Source organism: Vulpes lagopus, chromosome 11, assembly GCF_018345385.1.
Source record: "Vulpes lagopus strain Blue_001 chromosome 11, ASM1834538v1, whole genome shotgun sequence".
Taxonomy (NCBI): Eukaryota; Metazoa; Chordata; class Mammalia; order Carnivora; family Canidae; genus Vulpes; species Vulpes lagopus.
Window position 1 is genome coordinate 30,479,990 of NC_054834.1, and position 13,954 is coordinate 30,493,943.

Consider the following 13,954-nt stretch of genomic DNA (forward strand, 5'->3'; position numbering starts at 1 on the left):
CATAAATAAGACATCTTAGCCACTTGACACTCACTTGTGAGGGAGAGACACTTAACTACGCAAATGAAAAGCTTCGATGACCATTAGGATGGAAATCAACAGTACCGTGTGAATAATACTAGCTAACGTGTTCCATGGGGCCACCAACTATTTTAAGAATTTCATTGGGATGGGGGGTGTTAGGTGGCTCAGTCAGTAAAGCATCTGACTCTTGATTTCAGTTCAGGTCATTATCTCAGGGTTGTGAGATCGAGCCCCACATCAAGCTCCACACTCAGCATGGAGTCTGCTTGGGATTCTTTCTCTCTCCCTCTGCTCTGCCCCCACTCTACTCGCACCTTCTCTCTCTCTCTCTCTCTCTCTAATTCTCTCTAAAATAAATGAATAAATCTTAAAAGAATTTCATTTGGCATCAACTCATTTTAATCCTCACCAGCCCTGTAACGTCTGCACTATTACCATCCACATTTTACAGATGAGGGCATCAAGGAACAGAAAATCTAAGTAATTAGCCAAGGCCTCAAAGCCAAAAATGGCAGGGCTGGGACCAAATGCCAGGCCAGCCAGGCTAGTAACTGCTGTGTTCTTCAGGCTCTGACAAGGAATGACAGGCGATCCTTTTTGAAAGAGGTCAGGAAAGGCCTCTCTGTAGAAGTGACACTGAAATAGGGAGCCGAAGGCAGAGGCAGGCACAGGTGTCTCCAGCACTACTGATGAAATAAGCCACCGGCTGGGGCAAAGGGCACCCTGCAGGGCTGACCTAGAGCTCCATTTGACCCAACAAGGGAGCTGTGGGATGAGAAGCATAGGCAAAGGCAGCTGCAAATATCAGATCAAGAGTTCCAGGTTTCATTCCAGGCTTTTGCAGACTTCTTCCCAGTGTCCCCATTTTCCAACCAGAGAAAAGTAATTATCATCATCCATGTGAACCTCTGCCTAATGAGTCAGACAATCCAGTCTGGTTTCTCATCAAACCAAAGCCATCCATGGCCATCCTCTGTCAGGATGGTTCTGGGCAGAACTAAGGTGTCTCCTTTGAGAACTGAGTTTGGCAGGGGCGCCTGGATGGCACCGTCGGTGAAGCATCCAACTCTTGGTTTAGGCTCAGGTCATGATTTCAGGGTTGTGGGATCGAGCCCCATGTTGGGCTCCACACTAAGCACCGAGTCTGTTTGAGATTCTCTCTCCCTCTCCCTTCTGCCCCTTGTGCTTATGCCTTCTCTCTCTCTCAAAATAAATATTTTAAAAAATATTTTATTTATTTATTCATGAGAGACACACAGAGAGAGAGAGAGAGACAGAGACACAGGCAGAGGGAGAAGCAGGCTTCCTGTGGGGAGCCCAATGTGGGACTCGATCCTGGGACTTCAGGGTCACGCCCTGAGCCAGACGCTCAACCACTGAGCCACCCAGGCATCCCTCAAAATAAATAAACTTTAAAAAAAAATAAAAAAGAACTGAGGTTGGCAAAGTTTGAATGTGTGGTGTTCCTCTAACAAGCACTCATAGGAATGTGCCAGGCACCATGCTAAGGAGGGCACAGTGGAAAGAGGCAGCCTGAGGTGGGAGGAAGGTTAAAAGTTTCAGAGGTAGGCATCCCTGATTGAAACCCAGCTCCATGACTCAGTGTTCTCATGTCACATGGGAAGGTGGCTTCCACTTCTACAAAATGTGGGAAACCCAACTTCTTTCAGGGCTACTGGAAGGATAAGGCAAGAGAACCCTGTAATGCAATGAGAATCGTTTAGGCCCTAAAGACCATATTAGGGATTTTGTTGCCTTTCTCTGTCCCTCACCATCTAATGAGGGATCATAGGCACGTGTATGTGAATGAAAACAGCCACCTATGACCTAATGTGCTGTGTTGCCTGTGGGAGGCACCAGGCTAAGAGGGAGAAGTGGACACTGCCTATAGTGTTCACGCTTTCTGGGAAATGCATGGCCAAGCAGGTCTCCTATGTTGACTTTTACGGATTCCCAGAACTTCCACTGTGGCTTTCCAGCATCTGCTGCTACGCTTCCTACAACTTGAACTTTGGGGCACTAACATTTATGAAATACCCAAAGGGTGTCATAATTATTATTATTATGCATATATTATCTCATTTAACTCTCAAGACAACATTATAGGATAAGTCTAATGATCCTCTCTGCTATTCTGAATGTTTACCAGTATCTGGCTTTCCTCTAGTTCCTGGTATGTGAAGGGGTAGTAAGATCCCTCAGCCCCTGACCTTGAGGCATAGCCACATCCCTGGTATGGACAAGGAGATGTAAAGAGAAGAGAAGGATCTCACTTCTCTGTGTGGTTGCCAGTGTTAAAGCCTACACTCTTCCTCTGGGGGGTGGGAGGGCACTTCTCCCAGGTGGTGTTGCTACAGAAAGATGTCACGTAAAGAATGGCTGCCCCAGAGAGCTGCCTCTCCCCGACTATGGACTCCATGTGAATTAGAAATTCAACTTTGTCATGTGAAGCCATGAAGTTGCTGGAGTTGATTTTTTTTTCCTTTTTTTCCTTGGATGATCTGGGCAGTACACTCCCGAGACTCAAATTTGAAATCCTTCCTATCTGAATATAAGACCCATACCCCTTCCTCTAGGTCATGCTACCTGATGATGCCAAATTTAATATGCACATTAAGGAAGAGTTGTTCTGAGGGCAAATATGGAATTGAAAAGAATGGAATTTCTGCAATGGCGGAACGTCAGGGACTGGGCAGGATCAGCAATGCAACAGGGCTTTTGGAAAGTCATCAAACTCTGCAGAAAGGGAGCTGGTGGTTGTAACTCTCACTGTAATCATGTGGTGGTGGTTAGTGTCAGAGGCAGGGCAGGGGCAGTGGCGGAAGCCAGGGCAGTGGTAGGTTCAGGGACCAACGTGGTCAGCAACGTTGAGAGTCACTGTCGGGAGGTTAAGAGTATCTAGTAAATAGCATTCTTCTCCTTCTGTGTTCAGAACCAATAAGATCCAGGAGTTAGATTGACAGAGGTCAAAACATCCCCTTTCTGAGAGTCTGGATTGGAGGTCACGGCTTGGTCCACAGCAACGATGGGATATTTTGTAATATTTTATCCCAGAATTAACCCTGCCTATCAAATCACAGGTGGTGAGACAACCTCAAGCCTCCTCCTCCCGTCCCGCAGAGGCGAAGCTTATCGAGGAAGCCCACACCATGATAACAGAGCCAACCAGGACACACTCAACTCAGGAGGAACTGAACCAAGCATGACCAGTTCCTAGTTCATTCCTCCAAACTCCACTCACATGGGTCACTCCCCCTTCTCAAAGGTATGGAAGAGCTCCAACAAATTTGTTTCTCTCTCCAGCCTCAGTCTCTTCCCCCACTAAAGAAGAGGTTGGATTTAGCAAACTATGAAGTTCCTTCTGGTTATGTAAAATGTAATGTTCAAACAGAGAAATTATACACTTGCAAAAAGTAGAGCAGTCCATCAAGTAGCCACCAGAGTATTTTCTGAATCCTGACAGAGGGCAGAGCATGAAGGCTCTGCAGCTCTTCAGTAACTCCAGCAACATGCCCACAGAGCCAGAGGTGGTTATAATAAGCTCTCCAGACTCTGTGGAACCAGAAGTTAAGAAAAGGATTTGAACTGCAGTGGGCAAGAAGGCCAGGTCATACAGTAACCCTAAAAAGTTCCAAGTCGGAACACAGCCCACTGGAACAAACCAGAGAGAAAGGTGTTTGGAAATTTCTTTGATTTACGACCTACTATAGGATATTGAGACATTATTTATGATCGATATATGTGCCTGCTGGCATCTCACTGGAGCCATTGACACTGCTTCATGCCACGGAGGTTGGTCAGCCCAATCCAACAGACATACTATCTGTGTCCTGTTGGTGCAGGCAATAAACCCAGATGTAGTCATCCATCTCCCTGAAAACGGTGCTGGTTACTCCAGCCCTTGGAGGGCTGCCCCAGAGATGTGGATTTGCAAGGAGAAGGCAGGTTGGTGGGAAAAAGACAGACTCTAACAAACTTCCTCAGTAATTCTCATTTGAAATTTCTCACAGCATCATCCTTCTATAATTCGCCTTCCTTTAAAAAAAAAAAAAACACAGAGCATAGCTTTGGGTCACTAGTACCCTCACTGTAAAAATTCCTCAACGTATTTCTCCTAAGGCTGATACAAGTGGAATGCCAATAAAAGTAAAACTCATCTAGATTGGCATCTGGTCAGTCAACTTATATACTGTCCCTTACACTAGATGACATGGGAAATGTAAATTAGGAAATACCAAATATTTTATTTATGTAAAGTATAAACATGTCACTTGTATAAAATAAGAAATAGGAGTTTCCTTGTCTTTAAGGACCTCCCCCCTGTTGGGGGCAGCAGAGACTCTTTGCTTAGAAATTTATATATCAGTCATATTTCTCTTCTTCCATTCAGTCCAATGAGTATGCCACGTACCCCCCTACCACGAGGACTTTGAACACGCTTTCCAATGCCTGCATCACTCTCACTGCATATAAATCTGTCCTCTCTCAAAAAACAATGCACCGTTAAACCACACTGACCTTATCTTACTGAATCCTACCTTTCTTGTAATCTCAGCTTAAATATTAATTTTTTCAGGAGGCCTTTCCTGAGGCCCTAGACTAGGTGAGATTCCTCTGCAAGGTGTTAGCACAGCACCCTATACTTCCCCCAGCATAATATTCATCACATTGACCGGAATTACTCAGTTGATAGTCTACTGTTTCAGCCAGACTGTGGGTCCTCAGAGACAGGGGACATGTCTGCCTTGCTCCTACTAATCCAGTAGATTCGCCATCTGCATCCTCTGGCACAAGTTATAAATCCATGCATAGCTATAGCCATTTATCTTCTCGAAAATATTCTTGGTTAATCATGCTCTTCGAGGGCTGACCAGAGATCTGGTTTTGTGGAAAAGACAGAAAGATGACTTTGTGCATTTCCAGTGACTCGCAAAGTCTCACACAAGGAAGTGTTCAATAAATGTTGATTAAAGAATAAATGAATAAACAAATGAATGAAATTATTATAACTAATCAGTGCTCATCAGAGAACTGACTATAAATGCAATAACACTCAGCAGCTGAAAAGTGAAAATCTAGCCTAATGCTGCTGCCCTTGATTCGGTTTGGTTCAATGTTTGGAAACCTAAAAGTTGACCACTTTTTGGGACTTCGATATTCTTCTCTCAAAAGAGATGCATCCCCCATACTTTTTTTGACTGTTCCATTCACTCATAACAGAGCCCCTAATCCTTCCCTGGGTCTACATCATCTCTGCCTCCCACTACCTTTCTCTAGGATATCTAATGCAAGGCAGAAGGTGAAGACTAATTTAATAATGTGTCTGCATTTGGCCAACACAAAGGCTCCATAGGTTTCTCTCTAAGAAGCAGGCTAAAATTAAAAGATGAGGGAAAAAAAGACAAAGCCTAAATAAACAGAACTAAAAATTAGGAAAAGTTAGATGCTCTTGTATTGGAAGTCTTCATGGTTGCAGGTATGAGGGGACAATGGTCCTCACTCAGGGAAGCACCATCTCCCTTGCAGCTACTGTTTCAATGCTTTAGTTTGTGATCTGGGGCCCCCATTCCAGCCTCTCACCCTGTGACCTGGATTGGCTCTTGCCATTGACCTGATAACTTCTCGTTGGTTCTTAGAGGCCCCACCTTCAACACATTATTTATTCCACAAATATTTATTGAGTTTCTACTAGGTGCTAGAGACTGGGGATTTAGTGGTAAACAGAACAAACATGGTTGTTGTCTTCATGAAATCTACAATCTAGTGACTGGCATAGATCATAAAATAATATTGCAAATAATCAATGCAGAATTACAGATTGTCATGAATGCCAAGAAGAAAAGGTATAATGTGTTATAGGAGATTGTAATGAGAAAAATGTTTTAAATTAAGGGACGATAGAAAGCTTCCCTAAGGAATTAGGGGCCTAGAGAATGAATGGGCTTAGCCACTGAAAGACAAGGGACATTGTGGCCAGAGCAACAGGAAGAGTTTATGGGAAAGCCCTGAGGTGGAAAATGCTTAGTGTGTTTGAAGACATGGAAGAAAGCCAATGTGGAAAGAACTTTTGGGAAGAAAATACAAGAAAAGCTTGAGAGATAGGCAGAGACCTGACCTCATAAGACTTTGTAGGCCAAGTCAATGATGTGGGTTTTCTAATGTTGGTGAGGATGTGGAGAAAGAGGAATGCTTGTGCAGTGTTGGTGGGAATGCAAACTGGTGCAGCCACTCTGGAAGGCCTTATGGAGGTCTGTCAAAAAACTAAAAATAGAGCTACACTCTGATCCAGTAATCACACTACTATGTATTTACCCAAAGCATATGAACAGTAATTTGAAAGTATATATGCACCCCTATATTTATTGCAGCACTATTTACAATAGTGAAATTATGGAAGCAGCCTAAGTGCCCACCAATAGATGAATGGATAAAGAATATGCTACACACACACAGGAATATTACTGAGCCATAAGAAATGAAATGTTGCCATTTGCAACAACATAGATGGATCTAGAGGGTATAATACTAAGGAAAATAAGCCAGTCAGAGAAAGACAAATACCATGTGATTTCACTTGTATGTGGAATTTAAGAAACAGGAAAGAAAGAAAGAAAGAAAGAAAGAAAGAAAGAAAGAAAGAAAGAAAGAAAGAAAGAAAGAAAGAAAGAAAGAAAGAAAGAAAGAAAGAAAGAAAGAAAGAAAGAAAAGCAGATTCTTAACTATAGAGAACAGATGGTCACCAGAAGGAAGGTGGGTGGGGGGATAGGAGGAATTGGTGAAGGAAATAAGAGGACACTTATCCGGTTGAGCACCAAGTAATATATGGAATTGTTGAATCACTATATTGCACACCTGACACAAATAAAACACTGTTAAGTACACTGGAACTAAAATGTTTTAAATTAAGAAATTAAAAAATTAAACAAAAATAAATAAAAACCAAACTCCCAGAAACACAGAATACGTTAATGGCTACCAGAGGCTAGGGTTTGGGGGAAATGAGATGATGGTCAAAGAGTACGAACCCCAAGTTAGAAGATGAATAAATTCTGGGGATCTAATATACAGCAATTTAGCTATTGTTAACAATACTGTATTATATACTTGAAAGTTGCTAATTAAACTCATACAATGTTATCTGTCAGTTATATCTAAATAGAGCTGAGAAAAACGTAAAATTAAAGTATTTGTAGTTACAAAGAAAAAAAGAGGTGGATTTTCTACATTAAAAAGTTTTTAGCAGTAGATTGGTCTTAAGATAATTCTGGGGGCGTCTGGGTAGCTCAGTCGGTTAAGCCTCTGACTCTCAACTTCAGCTCAGGTCATGATCTCAGGGTCATGGGATCAAGCCCTGTGTTGGGCTCCATGCTCAGCAGGGAGTCTGCTTGGGACTCTCCTTCTCCCTCTGCCCTCTCCTCTCTCTTTCTCTCTCTCTCTCTCTCTCTCTCTCAAGATAAATAAATAAAAATATTTTTTTTAAAAAATGAAAAAATGACTTTGGCTGCCCAAGAATAGGTTGGAGGGAGGATGGGAAATAATACAAGGAGACCCGTCACAACCATGCTGCAGTAGATGTGGTAGGAGACCTGCCACTGGCCCAAGAGTAGTAGCCACAGAGGCAGAAAGTGGGTAAACTGAAGATGTTTTTGGAGATGGTGTTGACCAGACCCGTTCTCCAGTGAACTCCCAAGAGTCCCTGGGTCTGCTTAAGCAACAGGTGCCAATGTTCTGACAGACTTTGTCTCGGTGAGAATCAGCTGGTGAGACAGTTAGCCAAGCAGCCCTGCCTCTGCCTCTGCCCCAGTCTGGTTATTTTGGTCACGTAGAAGTGGCCTTAATAACAGTCTCCTTCTATCTTTAGACTCGGTGTCAAATCTGGTTTACCGTGGACCAGATTTTTTCATCGACTCAGCTCTCTGGGAGAAGATTCCCTCCCCAGGAGCAACAGAGACGGAACCTGGCCACCTATTTATAAAATTGGGGGATGGAGAACATGATACAAGATAGCAGGAGTTTTTGGAACACGAATTTTATGGTTTGGAGTCTAATTAATTTGTGGAGCTCTCTTCCCCAGCAGAAGGACTTGGCTGAGATGCTGAAGTTAGCAAATTGCCTGCTTCACGCAGGCACCATGTCCATTTCAGAATGTTTTCTATGGATTTTTCCCACGTCATCTATTAATTACCTAATTACATCGTCTAATTATGGGATTTTTCATGTATTTACACTGATTACGTAATTGGGTGCAATTACACTAATTAGGTTAATGATACAGGATAACAGACTACAAATTGCTTTAAAGGGACACTGGGAAGGCTGGTAGGCCAAAAACCCTTTGGGGGTAGGTCGGGATCTGTCTATTAGCAGCTTAGAGATTCCATCTTCCTCGTCCTGACTTTGGGATCCATTCTAGAGAACAAAGTGGGTAAACTGACAAACCTGTTGCCCAAGGTCAGGAGACCCAGGACAAAGCTATGAGGAAGGCACAGTGCGTAGGCAACCCCAGGCTCCCCTCCTGTGGCGGACAGAATAATGCGTCCTCACAAAGATGTCTATGCCCTAATACTCAGAACCAGTGACTATATCCCCTCATATAGAGAAAGGGACTTTGCAGACATGATTAAGGGTAAGGACCTCGAGATGGAGATGGCATCCTGAATCATCCAGGTGGACCCAACCTTATTACATGAGACCCTAAATATGGAGAACCTTCCCTGCCTGGGTCAAGGAAATGCAACAATGGGATGCAGAAGCATCCCGTGGAAGATGGCATGAGAAGAATTCAACATCCCGCTGCGGGTTCCTAGAAGTGGCAGGCCATGTGCAAGGACAAGAGAGCCACCTCTAGTGGCTCAGGCAGCTGATAGCCAGCAAGGAAACGGGGACCTCAGTCCTGCAACCCCCAGGAACTGGATCCTGCCACTTGCATGAGCAAAGAAAAGGATTCCGCCCTAGAACCAGCAGAAGCAACACAGTCCCGCTGAACCTTGACTCCACGCTGGAGACCACCCCCCCAATCGGACTTCTGACCTACAGAACTGCGAGATGATAAGTTTCTGTTATTTAAGCAACTACGTTTATAATCATTTGTTACAGCAGCGATGGAAAACTCATACGCTCCATACTCTTTCTCCCCCACCTCCCACTCACTCCTTCAATGTCATTTGTCATCACGCATATCCTCTTGGCCGCTGTCTCTCTTTTCAACACCCGTTTTCAAGGAAGGGTCTGACGACAATCTTATCCTTTAATAGGAACCTACATTGCTGTTACCTCTTCCAATGACATTGGTGTTTTGTTTCAGCTCCATTGTAATAAAAGATTTTGTCCATAAAACTGGAGTGAGAGCCTCAAACTCGGAGTCAGACCAACAGTGCTTCAAATCCTGGCTTGGCTACTTGTTCTGTGGCCACAGATTTCCTTCCATTCTTTGAAAAGTGCTTGAACCATCAGTGACCAACTTGGGAGAATTAAGAGAGCAAGGGACTGTCCCCATATATAAGACATCACAAGGTCATGTCGGACGAAATCAAATACCAGACGATTTATCTCATGCCACTCGGAACCACCGGTGGGTCTCAGAGAAGTGCCACCATCCCCTAAGGGAAGCCAGGTAGTGGAAGCCACTGAAAAGCATCTGCTACACCAGTTGGCTTCTGAGGGTCTGATAAAGGAATGTGGGTAGAGACAGCGAGGTGACACTGCCTCCCCCCATCTCTGCCTATTGCTGGCTGGACATAGAGACACAGCGGAAAGACAGCTCGGATCCAGATTCCTATCTATGACCCCTGGCCATTTTTAGAACATAGGACTCTACGCAGTCCCTGGGAATATTTGTGCTAGATGCTGGCAGAGAAGGGGAACAATAGTAGTGGCTAACCCTTCTACGGCATCTGCTCTGTGTGCCGCATTCTACAGACACTGAATCACTTGATCCTCCCGGTAGCCTTGTGGACCGTGAATATCCTACTCTCGTCTGCACTTACAGTTGAGGAAACCAAGGCACAGAGAAATAAAGAAATTCTCCCAATGGTATCAGCTGTAAGGTGGTGGCGCTGGGGTTTGCACTTGGGTTGGCTGGCTCTCGGGCAACACTTGCCTCCAGTGTGCCCCGTCCCGACACAAGAGATGGGGGCCCAGCCCCACCAGGAGGGGTTAACTTCTCAATGGTGACGTTTGGCCGTGTTTCCCAGTTACATTACAGCCATTAAAAGGTTCTTCATAGGGGCACCTAGGTGGCTCAGTGGGTTAAGTGTCTGCCTTCGGTCATGATCCCGGGGTCCTAGGCTTGAGCCCCATGTAGGCTCCACGTGCAGAGGGGAGCCTGCTTCTCCGTCTCGCACTGCCCCTGCTTGTACACACTATCTCTCTCTCAAATCAATAATTTTTTTTTTTTTAAGTTCCTTCATAATCAGGTAGTCAGGTCTGGAGTCTCCGTGCAATCCAGTCCCTAGAGTGCTGATCTAAGCGGCTTTCCCTAAGTTTGGTCCAGACGCGGGTGGGAGCAGCATCCCTGGCGTCAGACCAGTTCTGCCTAAATCCCATCTCAGCTACATCCTAGCTGTGGGAGCTTGGAAAGACCGCTTAACCTGAGCTCTTACTGGTAAAACCCGGACCGTGATCCCTTCAAGGTAAAGAGGGATTCTCACATATTCTTGCAAAGATTTTATCTGAGCCATTAAGCACTGTCCGTGGCAATGAGGCTCCCGATACAACCTGAGGACTGCCACGCGATCTTCCACCCCCTCCACATGCACACACAAAATATTAGCTTGTGTCTGATGTGTTCTCTGATTTTCAGGTGGGAGTCAGCACTCTGAGTTAGGACATGGGCCGTGTGAAAATGCACAGACTTCGAGAATAGCTGCACACACCATGCACTTCTTAGTTATTCGACATCATGTAAATTCCTGATAAACATCCATTTTTGACATGGTGATACTCCAAGTCAGAAAACGAGGATGGTAAGTATATCGGGGCCTAGCCATCTTAAAAGGGTTATTTTGGGGGCACTTCTGAAATAACGCATGTGAATACAATTAAAAGTGCTACCTAATTTCGATTCCGGCAACCCTTATCTTATGTGGCACCTCCTGTATACCAAGGACATGGACCTTTTCTGAGCCAAATAGGTATCGCATCCTTCTGGTAGGGAACTAATCTAAACCAGATGGGGATTAAAATAGTAAAAGGAAGAATAAAAAAAAAATTTTTTTTAAAAAGGAAGAATAAGAAACAACCCATGTACCTATCTCCATCTTTGAATGTGTCCCAATGCTCTGTAACTATCAAGTTCAACTTCACACCCATCTGAGCCTCTGGACTCTTGGCTTCGTGAGGGCCAGGCCTCGGTCATGTCTAACATCCCAGGAAATAACAGATTGCTTGACACATCGTAGGTGCTCAGTGAAGTATTCACTGAGTGAATGAATGAATAAGTGAGTGAACAAAAAGCCGAATAGAATTTCTCACCAAATATGTGGACGCAATCTTTGTGCTCCTCCCAGGTCCCAGACGCCAGGACTGCGTGAGCCTCTACCCTACACTCCGTGGTACTTTCATTTCCAGGGCAGTGGTGCAAACCTTCCCCCTAGCCTGCCTTTCCAACCACACCTGTCTCCACCAGGAGCCGCCCTCATTTCTCCTCTTTGTCAAAGTGGCCCTTTGGGCAGCATTCCTGTGCTGCTTCCTGGCGTCAGAGCTCAGACACTGGTGAAATCACTTATCCGCTGCTTCATTAGCCACGGCTGCTACCTGGGATGCCGCACACAGCATCACCCAGCATTTATTGATTCACCCTTTCAGGACTGAGCAGAGTGATTTCACTTTCAACTGACTAATTGTGTGGGGAGAGGGCTTCAAGACAAGAAAGCAAGCATCCATTAAGTCCTCTAAGACAAAACCTAGGTCACCCCGGTAAGTACTACACCCATACAGAGGTGCTATTAAAGCAGATGCTCATGCAGACAAGCTTGGGCCCTTAGCAGGATTGCCATCTCCTTGAGGCTGTCTCCTTTTGCAAAGACTTCCTAGGATTTGGGGGGACGGGGCTTTAAGGAGGTGAGGGTAGGGAATCCTGAATCCTTAAGCAGCCAGCATTTTCATTCATCTCCTCTGCTCCATTTCAGCTGTTGTCATAGAGCTAGTGTATGTGGACACCACCAGTGTCCTCAGCAGGGAGATTTAAGGACCATCCAGTTATACCATATGGATTCAAAGAACTTTCCGACTGAATAGATTCTCTAGGCCACAGCTTTTCAGACTATAGCCCTTGGAGTCTTGGTGATCTGAGAAGCCACTAATAGGGCTTTTGGCAGGTAGAGGGGAGTGGGAGCAGCAAAGCTAGAGGACTCTTGGTCCATCTCCCACCTACTCCTACCACCATGTTTATCCGTGACATATGAATTATAAGGGGGTTGAGAAAAAAGTTTCCCTGCTTGAAAATACTTTCAAACTATGCCTCTAGGCAGCACGCAGAATGGTTAGCTCTACCTCCAAACTGGGTGGGTTTTTTTCTTTTCTTTTTTTCTTTTTTTTTTTTTTTAAGAGTTTTATTGGGGCAGCCCGGGTGGCTCAGCAGTTTAACACTGCCTTCAGCCCAGGGCCTGATCCTGGAGACCCAGGATCAAGTCCCATATCGGGCTCCCTGTGTGGAGCCTGCTTCTCCCTCTGCCTGTGTCTCTGCCTCTCTCTTTCTGTGTGTCTCTCATGAATAAATAAATAAAGTCTTTTAAAAAAAAGAGTTTAAAAAAAGAAAGAAAAAAAGGAGTTTATTTATTTGAGAGAGAGAAAGAGCCTGCAGGAGCATGGGGAGGGGAAAGAGTAGAAGGGTGAGGGAGGGGAAGGAAAGGAGGGGTGGGGGAGGGGAGGGATGGAGGGGGGAGGGGTGGAGGGAGAAGCTGACTCCTGCTGAGTGGGGAGTCCACCACAAGGCTCAACCCCAGGACCCGGGAATAATGACCTGAGCCTCCCAGGTGCCCCAAACTGGTTGGGTTTAAATCTGACCCATAACCACTGTGCCAAGCCATCCTCCTGTGCCCACTGAGATCCCTTCTCTCCTACACAAGGATTTTGCTCCTACCATCATTTCCTCTCTCCCTATATCATCATATTTTTCCTAACTGAATCATCTCATCAACATATAAACATACTAGGAGCACCTGTGTGGCTCAGTGGTTGAGTGTCTGCCTTTGGCCCAGGGTGTGATCCTGGAGACCGGGGATCGAGTCCCACATCGGGCTCCCTGCATGGAGCCTGCTTCTCCCTCTGCCTGTGTCTCTGCCTCTCTGTGTCTCTCATGAATAAATAAATATTTAAAAAAAAAAAAAAAAGCTTCTGACTCTTGCTCTCAGCTCTGGTCTCGATCTCAGGGTCCTGAGTTCAAGCCCAGCGTGGAGCCTACTTAAAAAACAAACAAAATGTAACTCGCTTCTCATCTTCATTGCTACCGTTAGTTCAAACTGCCACATGCCTCCCATGCCCTCCCGCAGTAGCTTCCAACAAGTTCCAGGTCACATAAAGGACAATACACAAAATCCGTCGTGCGGCCTACACTGTCCTCCCTGCCCCAAGCTCCAGGTTCACCTCCTGCTGGTCTCCTCCTGACTCTGTGCGGCTGCAGAACGTGCTCTGCTGACACAGCCCATTAGCTCACCTCCAAAGAAGGCTGACCTCCCTCGGAGCAGGCCAGGTACCACCTTATCCTCCCACCTGACCTGGGGTGCCTGCGACTCCAAGGTAACTGACTTGGAGCTTAGACCCCCTCTCCCTTGACCTGCTCTCACAGCCAGCTGGGATTTTATGAGACTGACCCAGCCTGCCCGACCGAGGCTCAGCCCAGAGCTGTAGGGAGTCAGCCATTTATCACGCCTAATCGCTCTGAAAAATATAAACTGATTATTTTGAATTCCTGAAGATACAGACACCTCGA